At 42.5% G+C, this 25,465-nt stretch overlaps 1 protein-coding gene across 1 annotated transcript in view; it reads left to right on the top strand.

Annotated features, from left to right (window-relative positions):
* The first annotated feature begins 57 nt into the window (after window positions 1-57).
* Window positions 58-25,465, top strand: part of PTN (pleiotrophin) — a 77,859-nt gene continuing 52,451 nt past the window's right edge. The window contains exon 1 of the mRNA XM_074168145.1: window positions 58-374. The gene's annotated coding sequence lies outside the window, so the exon portion shown is untranslated. The remainder of the gene's footprint in view (window positions 375-25,465) is intronic.

Below are 25,465 nucleotides of genomic sequence, written 5' to 3'. Positions count from 1 at the left end.
GGTGGGGGCGAGGCTGCCCCGCGGGTGACCCGCCCGTCGGGCGCGCCCCCGCCGCATCACATGAGGGGGCAGCGCGGCCGCTCGCTCTGCCCCGTCGCCCTCCTCTCGCCGCCTTCGCCGCAGCCTGGGCTCTGCCGAGTTAAAGCGCGGATCAGGTTCCCTGCCTCCAGTATAAAAATCTCGGCGAGAAATCTCCGGCAGGAGAGAGAGAGACGAGGAGCGGGGCGTGAGGCGGCGGCGGCCGGCGAGCCCGTCCGTGGGGAAGCGAAGGGACGCGCAGCGGCGGCGGCGGCAGCAGTAGCAGCCGCTGCTCACCGGGGACGCCCGCGGCTCGCCCCTCTCAGCTGCGGGAGAGGAGCTTTTTGACGCCCGAAGTAAGTCCGAGGGGGCGGCGAGGGCTCCTGGGGTCCGCCGGAGGGATGGTGCCCCGCTCCTCAAGGGGAGGGTGGGAAACGCTGTACCCCCGCCCTGCCTCGGCTCCAGGGGACTCGTCCCAGCCCCGGCTGACTTGCCCCAGCGGGGATCCGCAGCCCCGGCCCCATCTCTCCTCCTCTCGCCGCCCGGCGAGCGCCGGGGAGAGGGGCTGTGGGAGCCCGGACCCAGCCGGGTAAGTGGGGGACAGTTGCGGCCCCGCCGACACCTGCCCGAGGGCCAGGCGGGGGTGCCTGGGAACAGAAACGGGGTGACGTGGGGGTCCCCGCCGCTCTCCGGGGCGGTGGGCAGCGCTGCTTCGCCTGACGGCTACCCTGTTTGGGGTGGCGGCGGTGGGTCGGTAGGTGGGAGCGTTAAAAAGTGAAGGAAGGGTGAGGAGGAGAGAGGTGGCGGTGGGGGACGTGACCCAGCGGGGAAGGGAGGCAGGAGTCCTCGGGCTGGTCCGTTTCGAGAGGACAAAAGGGCAGCAGAGTGACCTCAGAGCGGCAAACCCCCTGCAGGTCCCAGTTGCCCTGTGCCAGGAGCGTCCCAGAAGAGAGTCGGGATAATGAGGTTAAATCGTACCCTCAAACCGAGCACTTTAACTGATATTCTTCTTGGGACATAGCCTTCTCTCTCCCTAGTTTTTGGTGAAACAACTGAATCAAGCAAGTGCTGATAGATCTATTTAAAACTGCCGTCCTTAGTTTGTGTCTTCGACTTCCTCTGAAGGGATGGGTTGGGAGAAAATCTGAGTTAATGATGGCAAAAACAGTTTCCTCCTGTTGAGCATACACGCTATTCTGCAAATGTGTTACGATCTCCAACGTTGATGCTTCTAACTCCTTGCCCTCTTTCATCCTCTCATCTTTAAAAGAGAGCTTCTTATAGGGGAAAGGTAGTCTTCATTCTTCGGGAGCTCATCTGCTCCTTTTACATGTACCAGTTGGCTGTCGCACACTTCTCTCTTCTACACCGCAAATGTTTTGCCTTGGTGATGAATATCTACTGTGTATTAGCTTAGTGTTACGTGCTGAAGCTGGATTCTAGGATGTAAGCCCTAGAGACTAGTTGGTTCTTAGGAGCATGGTGGACATGTTTGCAACATGCATTAAATCTTTCTCTGCAAGATAACCCTGCAGCTATGGGTAGTGGTAGGTTTTTTTAACTAGATTGTGTTTGCTCTAAATGACTTGTATGACAGTGGAAGAACGCTTTACCGGTGGCTCATCGACTCTTGAACTCTCTGCCCTTTCCTTGTTTTCCCCTTGGGGCTTGATTGTTCTGAGGTTTTAGCAAAGTTCAAGTTTTTGGAAAAAAAAATAGACTGAATGTGTAACTGCTTGTGTTAGAGAGGAGGAGGAGGAGGGAAGGGATGGAGAGAGACGGGAAGGATATGGGAGAGGTTGTTATAAAGAAATGCCTTTTACGTTTTCTGGACAGTGTACTCGAGCTGATCTACAAGGCAAAATTTATAGGGTATTTTTCTGTGTATTTCTGTTTCGTCCCTGCAAAGAAATACGAATTTAGAAAAAGAAAAAAAAAAGTCTGAACTTTTGATCAAGAGAAATGGTCTGAAGGGAAAAAGGAACCTGCATATTTGTGACAAAATTTGCTAATTTGCTGTAGTAATGAAAATTTGGAAGTGAATGGAGAGGGTCCTTCATTGGAGAAGACAAACCAAAAAAACCCAGCAATAAAAAAACCCTGCTGCATAGTTTAGTGACTCTCTCTAAATGGAAAGAAAGCAGGGGTTTAATATACCCCTGTCTCCAGGCTAAGCTAAACTCTTTGGTGACTTACGAAGCTTTGGACGAAATTGAAGGACAGAAACTTATTGAATTTAGCGTGCTCCAGAGGAGGCTCTTAGGTGGAAAAAAGAGAAGCCAGCAACACATCTTTAACAAATGGCAAGTCTTTGCTTATAGTGTAGAAGTGGCCTAAGAAAAACAGACTTTTTGCAATTATCCAGATGTCTATCACCAGTTATTTGAGACGCGGTCTGTGGCTGGTGTGTCCTTGCCAGCATAAGGTTGGTCTTACTATAGTATTACAAACCATAGTGCTGCTATCCCAGTGCCATATGCTTGTGTTCCTCTACGCCCACATTGACACTAAGGACACTTTGGAGGCTTATCTTATTCCTGACACAGCTGTATTGATGGATGTTTTGTGTAGATTCATCTTTCTGTCGCTAATGTGAATATTATTACTTAGCTGACTTTCAGCAGTTGCGGCTCCAGCAAGGTATTTCCCTGTCATATCCTCTGTTTCTTCTTTATCATTCTGGGAACAGTTCTTCCTGAGTCCACAGATAACAATTAAAAATAATCTTTTACAGGAGCTCTGAAAACACACTCATTTAAATCATACTCTATTTTATTTTCGGGTGGTTTTGCGCCAGGGAAGGTAGGGTTTATCAAGTGTTACAGTGTAACAAGTGTTTCAGTGTAAGACTGAGGCATTAGGGATGGACCTGGCATTGCTCACGAAACCTCCTTCTCTGTTCAGGCCCCCTCATTATCTACACTCCCAACCATGGTGTTTTCTGTGGGAACTGTTTTTTAACAATGTATGCTTTGCTTCGATATTTACAACCTCTTGCTGATCAGTGTATCAAAAGCATTTTCATTTAGAGGATTCATTTCAGGACTTTAATTGAGGAAATCTCTTTGTTTCAAGCCTCTATAATAAACCATTCAAAATGCTGTCTTTGAACGAACTAGGTCACTGTAACGCGCGCACACACAGAGTGATTCTCATCTGCTTAGGGTAGCCGGCATTCGGTCGACCCATATCCCTGGTGAGCTTGTCGCTGATTTATCCTTCTTGGACTGGCTTGTTCACAGGGAGCTTATGCTGAAAATTCACTGCTGGAGGTCGTTCTCCATTCTTGGCATCTCTGGCAGCCTTAAGCTTAAATTGCAGCCTCATTTTCTATCCAATCAATACCACTCTTATGTCGCTGAGTTTCCATGGTGCCCCCAATCTTCTGTCTACATATTGATGTCTGACAGCGGGAATAGCATTCTGTGTCGCTATATATACTTACTAAACCTGTCAAAACTATTTAGGGTCTGTCGCACTAATTTATATCCATATCCTGATATTATTTGTATCTGTTGAGCTTTGACTGATGGAACTCGCTGCACTAAGGAATCAGCCCCAACAATGCACTCCAGGGATGGCTCGAGGGATGGACGTTCTGAGAAAGGGGAAAAGACTCTCTTCTAGAGTAGCTGGGGTAGTCTAGAATCCTTTGAGCACAATAGAGTCATTTTGAAAACATCCAAGTCTCAATGGCTCCAAGTTAATGCTTTGGAAATCATTCTCCATTGTGCTTCTCTGAATACATAGAGGGTCCTCTCCGAGACGTGAAGAGGAAAATAGAAAAGTGGGCATTGTCAAGTGTTCAGTGTGCATTTGAGGAGAGTTGGAAGAAATTTGAGTCAGTTGTCTCCCATCAGCTTTCTTCAGCAGAAGCACTGTGGAAAAATGAAATTAAAGGAACAAGCAATGTCTTCTGTAATGGGGATGTTTGTGTTTTACTACAATAACCCACAGAGCATTGTAGTTGTGTAAGAAATGGTATGGCAGTGTCTCTGTAGATTGACACAGCAGCAGCTAAACAAGATGAGAAAAGGCGTATCTTCTGTATGTCATTAACTTCCAAGGGACTGATACCTGTTACTTGTGCCAACAGTAATAGACACTACATAAAGACCAGTAGACTTTTTTTTTTTTTAGTTTAAATATGCTTTGCAAACCGTTGATCTTGCATCAAACAGTTGGTCATCAGCTGGAGAAACTCTTTAATTCCACTACCTTTAACATGAGCTTGATCCAACCCATGAAATAAGAGTTGGCAGCCAGTGTTGGAATTTGCTGCTTATAATTTTGTTTGCTCTAAGTTGCCAGAAGAACCGGTTTTGTGATGCCAAGTTCATTAATATTTTTCAGACCCTCTTTAGGCTCCTACAGTGTTTTCACTAGTGAGAAGTAAGGACCTTTAAGACTTAAAAGGCCCTTTTGCAGGTGGTGTTTGATGTAGTGGTACTAAAGTAGTTCAATTTGTTAAGTTTTCGGCAATGGCTTACCTCATCATGGTAGAAAGGGTCAGTGGGACTTTACCAAACTAGACGCTCTCTTGGCCAATATGTCTCACCTTATTTTATTCCAGGGAATAGAATCACTGAACCATTTAAAATATTTGTCTCTACCTCCTGCAGTGGCACCATGATGATTTTTTATTATTTTTTTTTAACTTTTCTCATTTCCTTGCTTGCTTACATATGTGGGAGTGACTCTTTTTAAAAACTGTAGTCATCCTGCAGACCGCTTTTTAATGTCTTTCAGACCGAAGGTTGAGAGAACACAGCTGTTGGCAGTTTCATGGGAGATGAGAAGGGGGAATGTGAATATAATAAAGAGCTAGATATATTACTGATGCAGCCAGGTGATTTCCACCCCCTCCATCCCTCCACTCCAAAAAGTCTCTGCCCTTCCTTGCCTTCCCAGAATAGCAGATTCTGATTTCAATGTGGATAACCTCTGGAAGTGAGGAGTAGAGCTGACTATGTCTGAGGCAAAATCCAGTTTCATTACATTAAGAAAAATGTATTCTTTTCTTAATTGGGCCCCTAGGAGCATGTTGCTTGGCAAGTGCCATTGATGGTATGGCAGCTACAACAGAGGGGTAAAGAATTTTAGAGTAGAAGAGCATTACGGGAGTTGGGTATTTTCTGATAAAAATAGTCTCTGAAAATAAATAGTGTTTGGGGCTCCAGTCCACTGCCATTTAGTAAACTGGAAAGTTCAATTTTAAACAGGACCTTTCTCCTCTGAGGCCTGCCAGCACTATTTCAGAGCTCATTAAATGTTTCATGGGAGGTTAGAAAAATCTTCCTTCCTCATTAATTGTGGCTTGGACCTTGTAAACATCCCCTACTTAGTTGTAGATGATACTATCATCAAGTACCTGTGGGGAGGGAAGAGGAAGAGGGGAAATTCTTTAATACCTCGGTCCAAATGCTTGGTTTGATACTGGCCCTCAGCTAGCTAACAGTGTAAACAAAATAGAATTTTTGCCATCTTCAAACTATTTTTGGAACAACTCGCTATCTGTGCAAGTTCTCTTACCAGGAGGAAAACCAGACAGAACAACTTGGAGGGAAGAGAAGGCTGGATGGGCTCTTCTTTCCGTCAGCAAGCCTCTCTCTACGCACCTGGGCTGATGCTCTGTTGTCTTAGTGGGGCTGGTCCAGGTGGCAGTGGAGACTGGCACAGTACTAGGGATGCCGACAACGAGGTGGACGTAGCCTGTTTCTGAGCCTTGAGTGCAAAGTTGGTGTTGATCTTCTGAGCTCATTACAGAAAATAGACCACTCCGCTGTTGTCTTCACCGTCTGACTTTTCTACCTGCATCTGCCTGTTGCTTTAGGCTGTTCCTAAGGATTAGAAAGGTAAAAAACAGATAATTGCGCTCTATGGGTATATAAGAAAGGAGGAATTCCCTGTGCGTTGACACAAGCAGTAAATATATAGCTATCTGTGGAAGTTGGAGTGTCCCTGTCTGATTGCAAGCAACGAAATTGACTAAACTGGCTTCTCAGATTCAGTTACATTGGATATCAGGCACAAAACCTGTTTTGTTCTTGGGTTTTGTTTCTCAGAGCCATGTGAGCATTGGCATTAGTTTCATAACCAACTAAAGATGATATGACTATTGCATTTAAAGCTTCCTTGTTTCGACTGGATCACTAGTACAACAGATTTATTTATGTATGTATTTATTTTTTTTAGCTATACTTCTCACATATCATGTATCTCAAAGTGCAAAAGAGCCTTAGTAGTGCAGTGCAAATGTATGCGCCCATCTGTAGCCAGCAACAGAAGGCTCACAGTCTGGAGCATCTTTGCCTCCGTGACAGCAGCATCCAAAATGTACTTAATACTGTGTGTAGGTAGTTCTCATATCAAAAACTTCATACTTAAAAATAACTATTTTACAGGTGGTTTGTCCTTTTTTTTTTTTTTTTTTTTCAGGTTTACAGCATGCAAGCAACAGTTGGAGGACTCACATTGGCTCAAAATGCCCATTTTAACATTTCTGTGATGCTCTTCTACACACTTTGTTAGACGGTAATGGATGGATCTCTTAAAGGCCTACTGTCTTTGAAAGTGACACAGGAAGGGACTTAGAAACAAGCTTGGTAGAAAGGTGGCAGCTCTAATACGGTGCTGTCTCTGCAGTGTTATGGCGCTACAAGGTCACGTTTTGCTTTTGGACAACGGAACTTCTTCCATTTCCACATTGAGATCTTTTTTAGCTCTCTAAGAATCATATTCTTCCTGTCAAGCAGAGATTAATACTAAACTAGGCACACATCCTCTAACCATTATTCAGGCAAAGTTAATGCTTCAGCAAGAGCTTCATCGTAATAAGGACTATAAAATTCAGCCTAAAATTTAGAAAGGGTGCCACCCCTTTGTTTTGGTGACAAATTCTTCAAAATAAGACACAAATGAGTTATAATCTGGTAAACAGTTGTGACTCTTCTTGCGCTTCTTGCAGCAGAATTTCATTACTTTCATTGAAAGTGCCTTTGGAGTGAAACACCTTTTAATAAATTAAAGACAAATCAAGAGATTGTTCTGATACTCTGCCTTAATTCTGGTAGGAAAACACTGTTCCTTTAGTTTGAACAATAAAAATTATGTCTTCAGAAGTAGCCTCCCCATCCCCACTATATTAAACAGAAGTAGAACTTCTTGTTCTACCTAGGGTGATTTGTGCTGAAAACCCAGTCTTCTATGGTAGTGGCTTAGCTTTCCTTCTGGTGCTGATGAAAGGCCCCTGAGATGCTCTGATTGCTTCCCAGTAGCTTGTGCCACCTGACTGCCTGGTTGTTTGCTTGGATTGATGCCTTCCCAGAGGTCACAAAGCTGTTTTTGTTTGTGCAAGAGTCACTTGCTTTTATTAGAAGCCTGCCTGGGTGCAGCTGATATGCAGTAGGAACTGAGGGGTGGAAAAAAAATAAATCTAAGGCCAACAGATAGGATTTTCAGAAATCTTCCAAAAATACTGCAAGCTTTGATTCAGGAACTTCATGTCATTTCTCTTATTAAATCCTCACTTTCCTAAGCTGTCCCTTCAGCCCATGTTTCTTGTCTGATTTGCGTGTTGTCAGATGCTTTTGCTAATCTCTGTAGTTGATGCTTGCTTAAGTGATTATTTGGCAGAAGTGTGTGAGCGGGCGTGTGTGCGATTGCCGTTGGCATGGCAGTTAGGATGATATGGCATTAGCATACTTGCTCCGTGCTGTGGGCCTCCTCCTCTTCTAGGGATACTTATGCAGCAGGGAAGAAAAAAAACCCCACAAAATACCAACAGAAAGCCATGGGGGAGCCAGTTACAATATGGTGATCTTCTGGCCACTTTGACCAAAGACCTACAGAGTTGAGAGGAGCCTAAAGGCTGCTCTTGTTTTCCTTCTATTACTAGTCATAAATAGATCATCCACCAGCAGAGGGTTTATCAACATCTGCAAAGATCATGGGCTGCCTAAGTAGGGATATCTACATTGAGTCTAGTTCTCAGGAATTTCTCTGCACTTGCGAAATCATGTGAGAACCATGTTTATGGGGTGATAAAAAAGAAAAAGGCAAGCTCCACTCCCTTCGTGTTTGTTGGCTCAAGAACAGGTCTTTAAACAGGACAGGGAGTTTAGTTTGTGTATTGGACTCATTAGTATTGAGTGGCCATTGGGATCATAGGTGTATGTGTTTTTAAAGGTGTCAGTCTAGTCTCTCAATAGCTTGAAATTTGAGCTAGAGTCTTTGCACGTCTCGTGCATTGGAACAGCTTATGGACTATGAGTTACCTCATTGAGAATAGTGGGATTTCCTTAGACAATGTAAATGTAGAAGCCTGTCCAAGGTGCAGTGTGGGCTGGGCATAACCCCTTGCCAAAACCTGTCCCTGCGTGAATGTCTGGTGCTGTGAAGGTTCAGACTTTATCCTGATGAGAGGTGGAGGCTGCCATCTTCCCGCTGGGATCAGGCCTCAGTTTTACCTCTGAAGGGAGAAAACATTATGGCTTAACATCTGAAACAGTTTTTTTAAAGCTGTCTGGAATCAGAAATGTAGGAAAGTGGGGAACATTTTCTCTCCTTGCCCCTAACTACCTGCAAAATTGGGTGAAAAAATCTTAAGTTCAAAAAGGGGTGGGAATGGGAGGAAAAGTGGGTGAACTTCTTGCTCTTAAGCATAACTTGTATCTAGAAAAGTTATTTTGAGGCTGCTTTCAAAAAACATTTATGGATCCTTTTAGTATTTTTGCCACTGAGATAGTATTTACAAACACCTCTTCTTATTCAGTAGCATAATGTGCTACATGGTCCTGGCCTTTCTTTGGCTGCTTCTCTGTGCCCAAATACATGTCTCTGCTAATTTTCACAAAGGGTGAGAGCTCTTGAGAACGGCTGGAGATTGAATACTGATGTTCAAAGAAAGGACTAAAAAGCCAAGGTGGTATATTACAGCATGTTCTTCGTTCATTTAATTGCTATGTACTATAATTTAGTTTGAATTATTTGTGACTATATGTACAAGGAAGTAGTGCTTTATATAAGAACCCCTCTTTCTTGTGCTAACCACAACTGTAGGTTGAGTGCGTATGGAGACTGTGCGTTTGTATAGAGAAAACAAATGAAATGTGTAGACGCTTTGCCCCAACATTGGGCTTTACACATCAAAAGCGAGTCTCTGTTTAGAGAAACTTTCCAAACTGCAGGGATGCATAGCAAAAACGTTTTATCTAACTTTAGACTTTCCAATTGCACGACACGTACTATAAATGACAAGTTCACATCTTTCTGTATTGACACTTCCAGCATGTGCAATAAGGCTCTAATTCTAGTCAGGATTTTACCAGCTGATATTTCTCAAGTAATTGTAGGTGGGAATTTCTTGTCTTATTTAAATAGGAAACTCTGAAACAAACAGAAAACCCAAAGCAGAAGAAGTCTGTGAAGTGCAAATTATCTAAGTCAAGAAAAATTGAGGTTGAAATATTTCACATAAGGCTTATCGAAATGGAAATTTTTGAGTTACTGAATCAAAGATTTCTTTTCCAGGTCAGTGAAATTCTGATGTGTATCTGAACACTTGCAGCACTTAATTGGGTATTAAGGGAATGGAAACAAGAACTTGAGCCTACATATGAGATAGATACATTGGCTACAGTAAGCTCTTCATGATACTTTATGATGTCCAGCGGATGATGTTCATTGAGGCATTTTGACGATCATGATGTGTCACAAAGAGTGGTACAGTATACAGCAATGGGGAATGAGGAGTGTTTTCTCAAACTTATTGTTTCCTGATCAGTTTAATTTTTTTTTCAAAGTATGCCTTTGAAAATTAGAATGGAATGGATATGTACAATTTTAATTGTACATACAATTGTAATAACTGTAAACACTTGTAAGCAATTTTAATAATTGGTAACTAATACAAAATTATTTCTTTACAAAATGATTGTAAACAGTTGTAATAATTTATAATTTTTATTTAAAATAACAGGTTGCCCAGAGAAGTTGTGGATGCTCCATCCCTGGAAATATTCAAGGCCAGGTTGGATGGGGCTTTGAGTAACCTGGTCTAGTGGAAGGTGTTCCTGCCCATGGCAGGGGGGTTGGAAACGGGTGATCTTTAAGGTCTCTTCAAACCTAAACCGTTCTATGATTCTATGAAAATTATTACTACTATAGTTACGGAATTGAATAAGAATAGAATTTTGATTCCATTTTTTCCCAAAGACTTGTGCATGTTCTTTTAAGTTACTCCACAGGACATGATGTTTGGGATTTTGGGGTTTTTTTTTGCTCCCTATATAATCATAGCTTCTGTTGCAAAAGACATTTTGGCCTTTGTTCAGGTTTAAGTAGACCCTTAGCCTAGGATAAGTATAGTCTTCACTGCCTGATGCAATGTGTGGTTTGTGTGAAATGAAAGGGATATTCATTTTATTCTCATTTATATATGTCTTCTATTCCTATAGGTTTAAAAAAGTATTCTAGGCCTAAAAACTTTTCGGAGTAGCAGAACTTCCAAGCTGCATCAGCTGATCCCAGGTGAGCTGTCTGCATTGGGCAGCCTTGCCTACTTCTCTGGTTTTCTTACTCAGATTCCTGTCTGGTCCCAGTTTTGCTGCCTTGCAAAGCAAAACCATTGAAGGCTGCTACTGCTTCTATAGTAGAAGCTGTGTCAGGCTGTGAGATAGGTTTGAATTTTCCTAAGACAGGGATTTGAGCAACCTGCTCTAGTGGAGGTGTCCCTGCCCATGGCAGGGGGGTTGGAACTTGATGATCTTTAAGGTCCCTTTCAACTCTAACCATTTTATGATTCAATGATTCTGCCTTGTGAGTAGCAGTCCAATTGTACAAGATAAGAAAGTGGCTGGAAAAGCATGGGTCAAGTTCTGTAAAACTGGAATTATGTGGTCTGCTTAAAACTCTTTGCAAGTAGTGTTCATCTTCCTTAGCTTTAAATGTGCATAGATCTGAAATGGAGTTTTCCCCAAACAGATAAACCACACCTAAATTGTTTTGAAGATGTATTTCCATAACTCTGAATAGCTGAGGTTTCCTTAAGCTTAATTCTGAATTCCTGTGTCTCTAATGTCCTTATTTTCATAACCCAAACTTCTCTTTGCTTTAACCTCTCTGCTATTTAAACAGTGTAGTAGGTCACCCTTCATAAATATTATGCATTCTCTCATGTTTCTTGTTTTCTCTCATGTTTCGTGTTTCTTGCCTTTTACAGCCCCACCCCTAGTTTTAAATCAGCAAAATGTTTCAGATGGTTTATTTCTAAGTGTGTTCACAATTCATGCCCTTATTTTAGTGAGCACATTTAGTTGAAATTTAACCTGGCATTCTATAATTGCATTATAATTGCCGGAGTAATTTTTTTTTTTTTTTCATATTACAGGTTAAAAATTTAGAAGCACTGTTCTGAAGTTTTGTCTAGTCTAGAATGTCTCTTCTACTAAGCACAGGGATATGACATTTTTAGTCTCCAGAACTGTTTTGATGTCTACAAATTAATTCAGTAATCATTGGTATATAGTGGTATGTAAGCATATATATATTTTTGTTCCGTTAGACTTCAGTGTGTCTGTGGTGAATTTTATCTGATATTTGTGTTGTCCAGTTGCATGGGTAGTTGCAAGGACAAGGACCTCCGTACTGTTGATTAACAACCTTTTATATGGACAGCACATTTTGTTACCTTGTTTTCTGTTCTTTCTTTCAGATAATTCATAAATGCACTTAACAGCCCTGATCCTAGGCTGAACTTTGGGTGGTACAACCCTCCCTTCCGTACAAAGAACTATTATTCTTACCCTGGGATTCTCAGTTCCTTGACTAATATTTAAAGAGTGACAGGACCTTACCTCTTATCCCGAGATTACCAAGCTCTCCTAAGAGCTTTCTTCAAAGTCTTTAAAAATCCAAACAATTTACATCTAGTGAAAAATAGCCAGGATAAGCTTTTAAAGGATTCTTGTAGATTAGCAAGGCATGATTTATCATTGTGAAAAATGTGTTTTCTAGACTAGTTTGTGGGGCTTCTCTTTCAGGCTAGCTGGTTTACACCTGCCTTTAACTGATTTTTCTCAGCTCTGGAAAGTAGCAGCAGTTTAGTGCAAGTGAATTTCTAGGGCTGTTTTTTGGTTGTGGTTTGTTGTTTGTTTTTTTACTTTATTTTATTTCCCCTAACTGTCTGGCAGTTCCGCCTCAAGTTCTTTACTTGTATCACCCTAGGGTATGCATCTCTCTTCTCTGCATTGTAGTGAAAACTGAACCAGAGGAGCCGTTTACCTTCTGTGCAATCTCTTTTTCTGTCCTCATTGACTTCTTTGCATCAGGGTAGTCCGTGGTACAGTCTGCCGGACCCCCCAGCTCTTCTAGAGTTCCAGGTTCCTGTGTGCTTAAGGAATGCCTTATTACTTGTCACTATGTATTTGCCTCCTTGTTCTTCAACCTTGCACTTCAATCTCTTTATCTCCATTTTGCATCTCACCTGCCAAAGTTGTTCTCTCCCATTAGTTTCACTTGGGCTGGATTCCCATTTTCTTTCTCTTTAAGATATTTCGTGAGTGAATAAATTCTTAAACTACATAACTATGTTTAAAAAGTCTTTTTTTTTTTTTGTTTTTTTTTGCTTTGAGGCCAGGAGTATCATCAGTGAGTGCACTTTGGCATGCTTTCAGAATATCCTTGCTCATTTCTTGCATGCTTTATTAAAGGAAGCCTTGTAGGGTACAGAAAGAAGTGATTCCCAAGTACTGTGCTGCTTGAAGCCTGGTTCTCTTAGGAGTGGTGACAACCTCCCTGTCGTAGCATCCATCATTATCGTGTAGTAACTTTGGGGTGGAGATTCCAGAGGATTGTGATATAATTCTGTATTCACATCCCACGGAAATATATCTGAACTGTGTCAATTTTCCTTTTGGAAATTAGTCTAGAAAAGTAGACCTGTCTTATTCCTGAATCAATTCTTTTCCGTTGCTTGAGACTAACTTACTGTACCCCTTCCTTCTGCAAGCTTCAAACCAGCTGCCACCATATCAATTGGTTATGCTGACAAGACAACATTTATAAAAATTATCTCATTTTCACATTTCTACAAAATAGTAATGTCGTCATTATTAGATCACCAAGTATTTCACATTGATCATCTCTGGTCTGAATTGGAGGCTTGTATTCTGCCATCCTCAAGACTGTAGCTCAGCATTTGCTGTTAGAAACACTCCCCTAAAGCACCTCCCTGTGAGGAAATGCTCGTTGAAGAGAGCCTGAAAAGGCAGATTTGTACTTCTGACTTCTTCCTCTTTCTTACTTGGTGTGTGTGTGTATAGCTCAAGAATGTATGTTTTCTACATTTAGAAGAATCCCCTCTAATTGTTTTAGCTAAAGGCCTGACCTAAAGTCCACTGAAGCAACTAAATACATATCTAAATATATAAGTTCATTATTATTTAGATTGGCTGTATAATTTGTCATTAACACTTTTTGTGTTACTGCCTTCTTTTGATTAACACCTGAGCAAACTGTGCTTCAGTAAGCTGTTTGTGATACCAGAAGTGCAAGCTGATTGCACTCACATATGTCTAATTTGATACCCTGGTGCTTTCCAGCTGTGGTAAATGGACAACTATTTGAAAACAAGCATGTTTTCAGAGTTGGAATATCCTGTGAAAACTACCCATTTTCCCTTAAGTCTAGCTGTGTTCAATTAATTTGATGCTGACTTAGTCTCCCTGCATCTCACAGAGAATGTTTTTAATATTAACTTCTTGTAATAACGCTTATACTTCTAAAATGTCTTTCATTTAACTCCTAGAATTATTCATATTCTGGGCAAAAATGATGCATCCCCCCCCAGTTTCTATTATGGAAAATCAGGACTTAGCAAGTTGAGGTTATAGGTACTTTAAGGTTATTACCTTTTAAGTAATGAATCCCAAAGCAAATCTTTGGTGTTTTTTTTTGTTTGTTTGTTTGTTTTTTTTTTTTTTTTTGAATAAGAGGAACCTATTGTTGCATCTTTCATTTTGGAGCTATTAGTCATGCTCTGTGGTGTGGGAGGACAGGGTTTAGGCACCTGTGTATGTGTTTGCTCCTCAGCAGAAGGTCAGGACCAACCCCCTCCCCAGGTTGCATCTCTGTGCACAGATGGAGTGATGGATTCAGCAGACAGTAGTACGTTATCACCAGCTGATGTCACAACAAAAATTCTCAAAGCCTCTGTGTGTCTTTTTTTCCTATTTTGATGCATGTTGGCATTTCTTTAGCAAAAGCAAATCAATTTACGCAAACATATGCCAAGAGCAGGAAGGGAAGGCTAATTGATCAGAAGACAGAAATGGGCTTCTGTATTTAACAGCATTTTTTTGTGTGCTAGTGGAACAAAATTTATAGTAATGTTTATTAATCACAAAGGTCACTTGAGCACTTTCTTAAATTCATGTCTTTATAGAAAAGCATCTGTAAAACAGTATGTAGAGAGGAAAGAGGCATTTACGAACCTTAGCTAGGTGGTGCATACAATCGTTCTGCCTTAATTTTTAGTGTGTGCAAGTTAGGTGCATTTCCACTTGTAAGCCCTGTCTCTCAGCATTTCCATATAAGCCTGTTAACTGGATTGGGCTGGACTTAAGAAAGAGCTCGTTCCTATTCTTGATGAGCTCAAGTGGCTTTTATGTAGGGTGCTGTGAATTGGCACAAGGGCTTAGCGCTCCTTGTCATCATGTGAGTGGCTAAATGCGTTACAGCTTTTGCTGTGACACATGCAGCACCAGGAGTAACAGAAGCCAACTGAGGTTGCAGTTAACCTTCTGTTTCTAATGATGGTGCTTTTAGGTCATTGCCTACGACACCTCTAGAGCGTGGCAAATGAAGGGGTGACAAGAAGAAGCTTTTGTTTAAAGTGAATAATTGTTTAGGTGGAACAAGAAGAAAAACGTGCCTAGTTTTAATGGTACTCCACTGCACACAGGCTTTGGAAATGAAATAACTTGACCTTTCTTAGTAGCATACCTGTGTTTGCATCCAGCTGCTATTGCTGCTGGACTGAACTGCACAGTGAGGGGATTTGGTGGGGGAGAGAAGAGAATAACTTAGTGTGCTGATCAGAGCTCAGTGGAAACATTTTTGTCATACGATGGGTAGAAACAAAGACCGCTGGCCTCCTGGGACTGGAGTGAGCCTTCAGCTTTGGATGGTGGCTCTATGGGATTTGATGGCTCTGTTAACACAGCAGTGTCATATTAGCACACTGATAATGCTAGTGTACTCTGCTGCTCTGGTGTTCCTCCTTACCCTGGCTCACACAGGATTCATGACATTGTCTTATGGTGTGCTTTTCCATACGTGTGTTTTGTCTTATGGTATGCTTTTCCATATGTGTGGTTTGCAGGCTGGCAGCAGCTCTGGTGACGTCCCGGCGTCATCTGCCATTGATCCCATTCTCCTCCTTCCCTGTTTGCATGGTGGAGCAGAAAGCGCGCGTGTAGAACTTGCAAATCACAGCAACAGAGGTCACAAGCAAAGTAAAAGCGGAAAAGATCCTGACAAATTGTATGGTTTCTCTGCAATTGAGAGAGTTTTTCACAGATAAATGAGACATGCTGTCCTTCGGAGTTGATAAAATGTGCATGCATAAAATTTGGAAACATGGTTGTAGGATCACAGGAAGAGGTCTGACACTGGTTTCTGCTTGTTGCCGAGGATGCTGAGTGTTCATCTGCTAACCCAGTCACTCCAGGACAGCTGAGCTGTAGTTGTGATTTGTATAGGTCACTAATAACTTTCTTGCACAGGCACTAATGTAGCTGCTGGGTGCTTTCAATCATGACACATTTTGCCTGAGAATTTATATCTCCAAGTGAGAATCAAGTGTAGTGGCTGGAATGTGTTTGACCCCATTTGGTGCTGCTTCAGCAGCTGTCCCTTTGCAGGCTGGGTTTTTTAGGCAGAGACCTTTTGCAGCATTTGGGTTCCTGCAACATCTGCCGTAACTGTCACGGCAGATGAAGATGGTGTCCAAGAAAGGACTGAAGAGGATTACAAGGTGCTCTAAACCTCAGGGCAGAGAACTTCTACAATGTGCCATGGCAAACCAAGGCAGGACATGCCAAGAAGCTCCCCTGTCTAATGTTTGTTGTAAAACCAGCTGAGCTGACATGCTCTTGTGCCCTTTTTCCAGGGCCAGGCCTGGGATGGCAGGTGGAGTAGCTGCGATAAAGGACTCTCACACAGCCGGGGGGTAGCAGATGCTGCAGGTAGTGATTAAGAAATGCTGGCAGTGTGGTGGTGGGGAGTACAGTGGCACAGATCACTGGGATGGCAATGCAGCTTTTTTTTTCTCCTTGTGGTTAGAACAGGGCTGTGAATACAGAGGAGGTGCCGTAGGATAAGAGACATGGCTTTATGGAAGTCCAGGACAAGAAATGAAATGGTGCAGACACAGCGTGAAACGCGTTTGCAGAGTTGTGCGTGGGAAGGTTGCGTTTCACTTGCCTGCAGCCAGCTTGGTGTAGCTAATAGTATTTAATGCTCTGTTGTTTGTGTGTTTGGGTTTTTTTCCCCCCTTTTAAGCAATGCATTTACCTCATAAAGGAATAAGAAATCTTCATGTATGTAGTACCTTCCTGGGAACTAGGAAGAGCACAGGGCAGTTTGCAGTTGACACAAACATTTATTCCTAGCTGAATAAGCCATTCCTGAGATGCTGTGGGCATGTTCTAAGCAGGCATGTGATCAGGCTTCCATGCAAATCTGTCTTTCTGTGTCATCCTATCAATTCAAAAGATTTCAGGAGCTTTTTAAAAGCTAGTCATGATCTGGGCCCATTTCTGGTTGTTCGTCTCCATTCCCTTGCCCATTCTAACTACTGCTTTTACTTTACAGAGCCTGAGGCTTGAGGAGAAATCCCATCACAAATCTACCTGGAGTCTGTGGATTCTTTACTGCATAGGCAGTTCAGGCTTTCTCTTGCTCTCCATGGGGAAAAAAAAGGAAAGAAAATCTATCGCTGACACAAATTGGGTTAAAAAGGCAAGGGATGAAATAAGTATACCTTAAGCTCCCTTGGATGTAAGGACAAGTGGGTGGAGTATCAGACTGCAAGGGAGATCAGAGGCAGAGCTGCTTCAAAGACGATTCTCCAGGCAGGTGAGGAGCTTGCTAGTCTGATGGCAGAAAGTTTGCAGAGTATTTGAAGAGGTTGGTCTTATGGTGCTCCTCAGAAGCCTGGGTATTAAATAGCATGTCTTTCCCATTTTTCCAGTCACATGGCTGCGTAAGATAAAAGCTTCGTCAAGCTCCTAGACCTTGGAACGGTCTTGCAAAATCCAGCCAGCCGTTGTGAGAGGGGTTAATTCACACCGTCGCCACAGAAGACAAAATGGATCTTTGAAACAAATGGGGTGGTGGGGGTAAACCCATCAATCATGTGAATACTGCTTTACAGTAATTCACAACTGCAGCTTTTTTCTTAAGCAAGGGCTGGCTGAGTCCGATCAATCCCTTGGCTCTCAAATAGGTCTCAGCAGGCAGTAGCTTGCTCCTTGTGGGTTTGTATGTACATGAAAGCCCACTTTATATTAACTCTGTGGAATAGTATTTTTTTTCCTCTCTCTAAACCCCTTAGTGCTAATTCAGTGTAATTATACTCGTTGAATACAGTACTGACAACCCCACTCCTCCCCCTTTCCTGTCAGGATATTGGCCTAAAACTCACTAGGTGAAGAAAATCCAAAACAGCGATGGGACTTTTTGTTCTGACCTTCTACATAGGTTTTTATTATTTTAATGTAACCCATCGGTCACACTTTCAAGTATTTTCTTTAAAGCTGAAGACTGAAAACATGCTTTTTTTTTTTTTTTTTCTTTTAAAAAATAATGAAGAATTAGACTTTAGACTTTAATCTTTAAGGAAAATGCTAAATATTGCAAAACTCATTACTAACTGAGTATTGGCATTGTTATTAAAAGCCTGGGGCTGCTGAGAACCTCTTTTGACCTTTTTGGAAATGGGGAAAGGTGCCAGGAAAAGGCAGGGAGCCTCTTTCCACCTGTTCCTTCCCATGCCCATGCCTGTGTCTTAGGGATGGGTGACATTTTCCCTGTTGTGTTTTCAGGGCTGAAAATAAAGATGCAGGTGTCTTAGCACAGCATGTATTAGTCCTTTGTATGAATGAAACTTATGTAGTGGGAAATATCTGGAAAGCAGTGACTAAGAAAGATTTTTGGGCTCATAGGAGACGGGCATTAGCACATGAGCTCTGAATGTAGTGCTGTAGAGAAATGTCTAAAACCAGTTCTTAGGCATATACGTGAGAGGGCCAGACTAGGGCGATGGTGGTGATGACAGATAACAGGATAAGGCATTCTGTGTTGGTGTCAGTGTTTTCAAAAGGTGCAAAAGAGAAAAAGAAAGGAAACGAAAAACTCTCCAACAAACTAATGGATGGAGAAAGTTTACTCTGCGGCTTAAAGAGCTTAGTCTGCCTGACAGACTCAAGAAGAGCAGATAACCACATTATAAATGTTTTAGGGAAGAAAAATAACAAGTTTTGAAGACCTCTCTAACTTGGGAAAGCCATGATAAGAAAAATTCAATTACAAACTAATTTACTGTTTTACAGTGTTGATGGTGGGAGGCAGGATGATAATTTCGCAAAAGCTTTCTTACAAAACGTAGATGGCAAATGTGGAGTCATGGATTCCAGAACTAACTTGGGTCTTTTGTGTAAGGCTATCCATTTTGTCTCGACAGAACAGTTTTTCTCAGCTGCTCAGAGGTAAAATGTGGTCGCATCAGCAAAGCAGAAGTCTCTTTAAAAGACAGCAAATGTGTCCTGCTTTTACAAGCAATGGAGGTCTCTTTAACTGTAATACACAAATACTGTAATTTAGGTGCCAGTTTGCTTCCTACAGAGGCTGCAACATGTTGCAAGTCACACCTCTTGTGTTGCCCTTTATCATATCAAATTGTAACTCAGCTGCTGTCAACCTAGTAGAATAGAGGCAAGCATTGTGAAAAACAGAGTGAACAGGGAAACATACATTATAGAAGCTAAAAGGGCCACACTGGGAGGGCACTCACCATCAAAGTATAGAGTTGCTTGCTTCTTCCTTTCTAAGCGTGTGGGTTATGATGTTTTTGTTTTGTTTTGTTTTGTTTTTTTCCATTTTGTTTCCCCCCCCCCGACTGCTTAGCTCCCATTCCAAGGCAAGGTAAGTGTGTACTTTCCTTTCCAATCAAGAAATATTTTCTTGATAGCAGACAGGCAGGCCACAGCTCTTAACTCCTAAAACCCTGATCCTTTAGCACAAAAGGTCTCCATCCAACAACTGTCTTACTGTCTTTAGGTCTTGGCTGTATAAAGCCTCTTAGAAAAGTGAATCTGAATGAAGAAAACCATGCATTTGTGAGATAGGTAGATCAAGTCAATTTTTTAATGTAAACATATCTTTAGAGTGAAATAAACTAAATCAAACTAGGGTGTTGTGGTTCAGAGAAGAGCATCCACACCATTGTGTGCTATTTCTTGCCCACTTTTAGTTGGGAAAACTAAAACCCACTTTTAGTGCCAGGTTTGCAGGGATAAGGAAGTCCTCTGCATTTTGCAAGACTGAGGAAACAGGTATTAGAGAGGAGGAGGGTGTCAGCTTTATTGGCTTCCTTTGCTCATGGGACTGATGGACCTTTATTTTTGCTTTTCTAGTCATGTAGATAAGCCAGTTCTGTTCCCAGAATCAAGAGAAATGCTGATTTTCCTCTCATTGAGAAGAAGGAAGGAGCTTAGCAGCTTTAAACTCGAGTTCAATTTGAGTACTGGCTATAGCTATAATAAATTGCTGGCTTTATTTGAGAAGGTTCTGAAAGATCAAATCCCAAATAGGATTTTCCCAAATGGGAAAAACTTGTTTTTTCCCCTCAGAATATGGAACTAACTGTTCCACAAAGTACATTTCCATAAATTGAGTTTTCATGTGTAATACGACTTGGGTGGGGAGGACAGAGGGCAAAAAGCAGAAATTGTAAGCCTGTGATGTGGAAAGTGGTTATAGCCTACATCAGTTCCCCAGGCCTTAGATCAGCCTGTGTTCTCTCTTGCTTTGTTTTATGCAAAGGTCATGCTTCCCCAGTGACCATTAGGACCCATTACCTTTTGTTTTATCTCCATGATTAATGTTGCCTAAGTTAATGATGATGTTGATATAGTGGAACCATCTGTTGTTTCAGCTTCAAAAGGCTGAAGCTGTAGGCTGAAAGCTTTGGATAGAAGTGCCAGCATTGGGCCAACCTGGTTCCTCTGGAGCAGAGGGAATATCATTCTGGATTTCTAGAGCTGATGAGGTATTTCTTCTCTAGCTTTGTGCAGGTAACTCCTCCGATTGCTACAAAAAAAAAAAGTGTTTTCAACACGTTTTGTTGTTTAGGTGAGGGCACGTTAATTTTGAACTTTCTTCTGTGAGTAGTTGCCTAGATAGCAAACTTTCTAGCACAAGAGAGAACTTTGTTTAAATGACACAGACAATAAGTATTACCAGAGCCAGATAACTGCAGATAAGCAGGCACCCTGATGAGATTAGAAGGGCAGTGGTAGATACAACAAACAGAGGCATGTATATTATGAGCTATTCTGATTAACTCCTAATCCTTAAACAGACTTTACCGAACTCTGCCTGGTTGAATTGTTCTCTCTTGGGACACTGTATTTGTATTGCTGACACAGAAGATCCATCCATGCTACCTTTTGGGTAGTTGTGAGCTGCCAAGGCTGAGAGTTCAAACTCTGGAGCACACAGAATTGGGGAACAGCAGCCAGGAGCTGGTGCTCTTGCTGAACAGATGGTGACCCAGAAAGCTGTATGCTCAGCATTAAGTACTTAATGACATGCAGGTGTCCTTCATGGTTTGAAGCACTGAAGTTTTTAAATTTACTGTAGGAAGTTGGTTACTTTGAAGACCAAATGAGGCTTCCCACCTCTGTGGAGCCATTTGTGGCACAATTTACTGCTACCAAAATCTGTCTGTTTATGTTAAACAGATGTGCAGCACAGAGCTGACATGAGCTTCCCTACAGTGGGAATTAAGCATGGATCAACCAGAGGCATCTTCCTTCAAGACAATTCAAAGCCTTAGCCTGAGGCCACCAGATAGAAGAACCATTTAGAGGGTAATTCCTCACTAAGATATTGCTGTTATCTGTTCTTCACACTACTACAAGTTGTTTTAGACCAGAGCTGTGTGGTTGCTCTGCCTGTGTTGAATAACATCATCCTATTAACTTCTGCCATGCCCTGAATAAATAGCCTTTTTTTATCATTAGAAAAACCTTTCCTAAGTGATGTCTGTCTTTCTGTTTGCAAGCCAGCTTTTGAAGAGGCAAAGCTACAGGTCCATGGGGGAGAGGAAACAGTCTGCAGGCAAAAGGAGTGGGGAGGAGGAGGCAAGGTGTGAAGAGCAGCACTGTAAGGTTTCTTAGGCTCCTTCCTCTCCCCCTCTGCTGTGTTGCTGTGTCCCTTCTGTCCTCAATCTATGAGCCTGTAGCATTATTTAGTGTGCTCTTGTGGCCAGGAAGGCCAACGGAATCCTGGGATGCATAGGGAAGAGTGTGGCTAGTAGGTCGAGGGAAGTCATTCTCCCCCTCTACTCTGCACCAGTGAGGCCACAACTGGAGTATTGCATCCAGTTCTGGGCTCCCCAATTCAAGAGGGATAGGGAACTACTGGAAAGAGTCCAGCGAAGGGCAACAAAGATGATTAAGGGATTGGAGCATCTCCCTTATGAAGAAAGGCTAAGAGAGCTGGGACTCTTTAGTCTGGAGAAGAGAAGGCTGAGGGGAGACCTTATTAACGCCTATAAGTATCTCAAGGGTGGGTTGAAGGAGGAGGGAGCCAGACTCTTTTCAGTGGTCCCCAGTGACAGGACGAGGGGCAACGGGCACAAGTTGGAACATAGGAGGTTCCACTCGAATATGAGGAAGAATTTCTTCACGGTGAGGGTGACAGAGCCCTGGAACAGGCTGCCCAGGGAGGTTGTGGAGTCCCCTTCTTTGGAGATTTTCAAGACCCGCCTGGATGCAGTCCTGAGTAGCATTCTCTAAGCAATCCTGCTTCAGCAGGGGAGTTGGACTAGATGATCTTTATGGTCCCTTCCAACTCTAAAAAAAATTCAGTGAAATTCAGTGAAATTATTTCTGGCTCTTCTGCATCTGCAGAGCTGCTTCTCGTGAAAGATGAGGTATAGAGAGGTAGCAGTGATTCTGCATCGTGCCTTCAGTGCTGGCATCCTTCTGTAGTGAAATATGCTTCGCTAGCTTTAACAGGTGATACCTGTGGTCTCAGCGAGCCTTTGGGTACTTGGAGGGAATAATTCCCCAACAAAGGGAAATGAGCAGCAAGGTGAAAACCCCACCTTAGCAGCAGGCATTCAGCAGGAGAAAAGGAGCGTTATCTGTGCCTGCTTCTATTTTTGATAGACATGTTCTGGCAGCCGTGGAAGCGAGACTTGGGAGCAATGGAGAATGCCAGCTTTAGTTCCAGTTCATTTGTATACAAGTTGTCACTTCTATTTTTCTTTTGTTTCAAAAGGCTTTGTGAATATACTGGGTCCCTCTTACTGTGACTCATAGGCCATTTATACTATATATACTGTATATACTGAAGTGAGTGCTTCTCCTTGTGTACCTGAACCCCCTTTCGTGGGGAATCCGCAGGGTAGCTCAGGCTAGAGCTAGAGTACGAGCCACCATGGTGGGTAATATAGACTACCAAAAAGCTGAAGCTTAAGTGTGAGCGCTGGGTCTGAGCTCACTGGTCGGCAGAGGTGCTAACGCTGCTTCCAGGAGGCTTTGCTTGGCATCTTGTTCAGTGCATTAACAATGAATAAAGTTTAATGATTCCTGCCTCTTGGGTGATACCTTTTCACTAGAACACTAAAAAAGGAATTAAATTGTGGCCAAGGGATTGGGGGAATGAAAGAGAATCATGCCTGATTAGCTTTCAGAAAGAGGAAAAAGAATCTCATGGTTCAGAATGGTAATCGCTCTGCAAGGGGCAACTATCTCCTGGAGTTATTACTTAATTGCTAGGTAGGCTCTCTTCTGAGTTGTACTAAACAGGTAAGCTTTGGATTGGCCTTCAGTGAAAAGGAGAACTGCATTATCATTTCTCTGTCAGGATACGACAGGAAGGCAGTCTTAGGTAAGAATTTGCTTCTTACTGAGATCTGCCCTTTACAGCTTTTCTTCCATAAGCATCCCAAAGTGCCTTACTGCCTTCTGCCTAATTTTTGGTATGCCTGAAATGAATTTTGACTGGTTATTCTGAGAAATCATCAATAATATAAATATCCCAGTATAATCTATGACACTCTTATCTAATACCTTTGCAAAAGATTCTGCGTTTAGGGAATCGCTTGCCACTGCTTCTTAACTTCCTTCTGTCCTCCTTATCTCTTTTTCAAGTGGTGCAGGCAAATAAGCTCTTTGGAGCTGCTGCATTTCATCCTTTCCTTTCTCTCCCTCTCCCTTTCTGTCACTGGCATCAGCAAGCTCCCTCAGCTCTGTAGGACAGCATGCAATAGCACGTTTTTTTTCATCTGACGTTGGGATACATAGTGTCATTTAATTATTTTTTTTTCATTTATTATGCATCTGTTTCGGATGCCCTGAAAGGAGCTCTTTACAAATGCAGTTGTAGTGAGGTTAAGAGACACGGGGAAATTAGAGGAACACACCAGAAAACTGGTGCTATGTCTAAGTGAATAAGCTATTGCCTTTTAAGTGCATTTGCTCCCTAGTGCTAAAAATTGCCTTGATACTTGATTGATAGCTTGATTTGTCTTGATATGTGATATGTGATGCAGAGGTGATGGGGAGGAAAGGCAACTGTATGCATCAGGGCCAAAATACTTCTAAAGTAGGAGATTTGATGACAGGAATTTAAACACTACAAACACAGCTTTGTTTCTAATTATAGTTTTTTCTTGCAATGAGTTGCCCATCCATTTGGCTTTCACTGCAATTTATTTTCAGGCATTTCTCCTTTCTCCCCTCAAATTTCCATCCTTTCCTGGTAATCTGGCAAGAAATTCTATCTGAGGAGGGGGGCTGAGGAAATAACCCCTCCTCCCCAAATAACAGCATCTTTCTTGGCAGAATCTGCAGTTTTTGCAAGTGGACTATGTTCCCTCACACCTCCTGTGCTTTTCTTTTTCAAATCACATAACTTCCTGCATGAGGTAACCTTTTCTATCTCGGTCTGTCTCTCTCCCTTGCTTGCTCTCCCTCTGGCTTGCTTTTCAGTTAGCGTTGCTCTCTGGGTCCCTTGCTCAGTGATGAATGAGTTTCATTCATCTTTCTTTTGGGGGCTCTGTGAAAAGCTTTAGATTTTGCCTGCTCCCATTTTTTCGCTGGGCTATTCATTTCCATGGAGATGGAGAAAGGAGGGGGGTGGCAGAGTGGGTGGCAGTGGGGCCAGAGGTCAAGAGTGGCCACTTTCTGAATTAAAGCTTTGAATTCCATTAAAGGTGACACATTGTAACCTGGAGTAACTCTCCAAGAACTTGGCTGTCAAAGTCATCAAAGCAAAGGGAGAGGGAGGCAGGAGAAGGAGAGAGATCAGAGGAGGAGGGACTCAAGAGCTCGGAGTTGCTGTCAGGATTACATGTGGTGACTTAATATAGGGGTAGTTCATTTGTGTTGCCATACACCGGGCTTCAGTGAAGCCAGGCTCCAAGACCTGCATGCGGATGGGGCGTGCAAGGTAGAGAGGATTCCCCTCATTCTTTGATCAACAAATGTAATCTTCTGATTAAGTAAACAAATCCCCTCCAAGAAATGGTAGGGGGGAATTGAGTAAAGATAAGTATCCTGGGCACTTTGGGATTTCATTTGGTTATTTTTTCAGTTCTTTCACAGAGGTGCCAGGAGTGCACAGCCAACAAAGATGACAAACGTTTTCTTGGCATCATACAAATAGTCACTGAGAGAAAGTCTGCGTCCCAGAAGACAGCATGTGAAGTAGAGCAAAGTGTATCAAGCTGTTTTCGAACATCCAAAATTTAGGTGTTCCAAAAACATTACATTTGGAAACTTGCCAATCCCCATATTAAAACAAAACAAAACAACAACCAAAAACCAAACCAAACCAAAAGAAAACCTGCTGAATTTTGTCATTTGCAGATGTTTCTTTTCTGAAGGTTGATTACAGGGGGTAGGAATTGGAAGGAGGCACCAGGACCTCATGGCCTGTGTGCATGACACATTCTGCAAATTCTGAATTCACATCATGATGGTAATCAGGGTCTGTGCTACAACTCCCCTTTCTCACTTGTGCCACCTGATGAGCCAGTGGTTCAAAGCAGAATTTTCTGTTGGTTCCCAAGTGCATGATCTTGCTCCTGGCACTACTGTGTTCCAGAACTTGTTATCCCTCCATCCCCAAGGTTATCCAGTTCTTCTTC

The sequence above is a fragment of the Numenius arquata genome, chromosome 2 (assembly GCF_964106895.1).
Source record: "Numenius arquata chromosome 2, bNumArq3.hap1.1, whole genome shotgun sequence".
Taxonomy (NCBI): domain Eukaryota; kingdom Metazoa; phylum Chordata; class Aves; order Charadriiformes; family Scolopacidae; genus Numenius; species Numenius arquata.
Note: the sequence above shows the minus strand (reverse complement) of the source record. Positions and strands in the feature narration are given on the sequence as shown.